Genomic DNA, 2,748 nt, shown 5'->3' on the forward strand with positions numbered 1-2,748 from the left:
GCGAGGGGAAAGCGAGGCTTCCGCGGGATCCGACGCTGCCCGCCCCCTCTCCTGCCCCGCTTTCCAGGAAAAGCGGCCGGGAGCGGGCAGGGCTGGCGGCCGGGGACAGCGGGTCCCAGGAGCCCGGCAGGAGAGGAAAAATAGAAAAAGTAGAGAGTCTTTCAGACGTACAAACCTTCCTTTGATCGCTGCATATAACAGAGGCCTTTTTTTTTATTTACACACACACCGACAGCCGTGCCTTTCTCCACGAAAATGAGCACCCGTGGCTGTAATTCCTGTAATTTAGCAGGAATTTATGGTTACAGCCCTGAATCCAAAAGAAGAATGTCTAAAAATAAAATTTAAAGAACGAAACCACGGCTTTATTTGCAGATGCCATCCTGTAGTAAACCATGTAAGTGACATTACAGAATCATTCACAGTGGAAGGAAGGGCATCTCACACTGCACCACCTCTCTTACAACACCAGCACAGAACACCAATGAAGCCTCAAATCTTTCATTGTGGAAAAATCCTCCTTTGAGGTATTTGCCAGGAAGTTGTGATAATCGGGTTTTGAAGCTCTGTTTAAGCTATGCCAGAAGACTCCTTTGACCCTTTTCCACCCCTGTCAGCCTCAAGATCTTGTGTCGCCAGATCCCCCTGTGGCTGTAGGAATAACCAAGCAGAGGTGCTACTCTCCCTACCAATAGGTCACAACTTAGACTGAATTCTGAGCCACTCCCCTCAAGTCCCCTAATTTAAGATTTCTACTTTCATGATCCAGAAGCTTTTTTGTGGAAATTTGTGGGGGAAATCAATTCCATATAAGAATTAAAACTTTTTCACACTCATCTTCTCAGGCAGCTGCATCCATGCCTGCTCTTTAGCACAAAGTGACACTTTCACTCTTAGTTTAATAGTACTCCAGCAAATACCCCTCAGCATCTGGCAAGCAGATGCCTTTGCAGGTTGGATGATGTAATGAGTACAGAGAAAAGGGCAATAATATTTCTCAGAAGGAACACCTCTCTGCAAACATTTCTCTCTTCAGAAATCCAGCCCCTATGAAAGCTGCTTCCTAGTCTGAGTGACTTTTTCTGCTTTTTTTTTTCAGACAGCAGAATGCAATTTACATCACAACATTAGTCCCTATCTAATGGATATCCTTCTCTTGCAGGAGAGTTTTCAGTTAGAATGAGCTTAATCAGTCAATAATAGTGATGATTGTAATAACCTCTTCTATTTACCACTGGTTTGATGCTTGTCTTGGCAGTGGAGCAACAATCACTTCCTGGGATTCCTCATTTCCATCCACACTTAAAATGATTTACAATTCATTCTAAGTGACAACCAATGTTGCCAATGTAAAAAACTCCAACTAGCATCCCCAGGGCCCTGCAGGGATCCTGCACTTCTGTGAGTCAGTGTGCATCCAAGTAACCACAGAGAAGTGCGTGCATAAAATATTCTACAAAACTGTTGGAGACTATGGAAGTAACAAAACATCTTTTGCAATGTTTTTACCTAAGGTCAGCAAAAGGGTGACAGTTCTGCCACATTCAGTCAAGTTCAGACCTTCCTTCATTTTGACCTTTCTCTTTTTCCCTCATTTCAAAGTTAGGAAATTAATTCAACACTCCTCTTGCAAAATTAGGATCCATGCTTGACACACAGGCAGGCAATTGAGCCCTTGTCTTGCTGGAGGAATAGAGCATCCAAACAGAGCATTTGTTTGGTTGTTCCCTGCTGATATTGAGCATTGCATCTGAAGCAAGGAGCTAAAATGTTATTTCATAGCAAAGCCTAAATGATGCGAGATGAATTTGCAAATAGTGCTTGATCCACTTTCCACAGGGGTTAGCCTAATGATACATCACATGGCTCCAAGACCCACAGGTCTATTACACTGCATTTAGTGTGGTGCCCAGTGCTTTTACTTCATCAGAGTTATCACAAATACCAGGCACTAACATCAACCATAAAGTCACCCATCTATGCCTTGATCCAAATAATTCATGAGCACATTACAGACAAATTAGAATCTAGATGTTTTAGGATTATTGTAACATCTGCATTTTGGCCCAGAAGGCAAGACAGCAGCTGGGTTGATCTACTCCCCTAAACACTTGGAATCCATGGATTGTGTTGGCTGTTTGTAGTTATCTTTGTAGCACCACACCTAATTTATAGCTGAGGGAGTGAAGGCCTCCCACCATATAAGTTAAAAGCAGGTTCAGGACCATCTGATGAAGGTGAATTGCCATGAGTGTCTGGGACCTGGTCAGATGCATCCCAGGGTCCTGAGGGGACTGGCTGATGTTGTTGCCAAGCCACTTTCCTTCATATTTGAAAAGTCACAGTGGTCAGGCAAAGTCCTCAGTGACTGGAAAAAAAGGAAAACATTGCTCCCATTTTCAAAAAGGGGAGAAAGGAAGATACGAGGAATTCTTTACTCAGAATTCTTTGCTGTGAGGATGGTGAGGCCCTGGCACAGGTTGCCCAGAGAAGCTGTGGCTGCCCCATCCCTGGCAGTGTTCAAAGCCAGGCTGGATGGGGCCCTGAGCAACCTGATCTAGCCAAAGGTGTCCCTGCCCATGGCAGAGGGGTTGGAACTTGATGGTTTGTAAGGTTCCAACCCAAACCATTCTATGATTTTATGAAATGTACCATAGAAGTGTGGCTGATAAAATAATAGCTCTCTGGATAGAGGGCCCAGAAAGCCAAACAAATAATTCTGGCCTTGCAAAGTTCATGCAACAATTG

The sequence above is a fragment of the Agelaius phoeniceus genome, chromosome 2, assembly GCF_051311805.1.
Source record: "Agelaius phoeniceus isolate bAgePho1 chromosome 2, bAgePho1.hap1, whole genome shotgun sequence".
Taxonomy (NCBI): Eukaryota; Metazoa; Chordata; class Aves; order Passeriformes; family Icteridae; genus Agelaius; species Agelaius phoeniceus.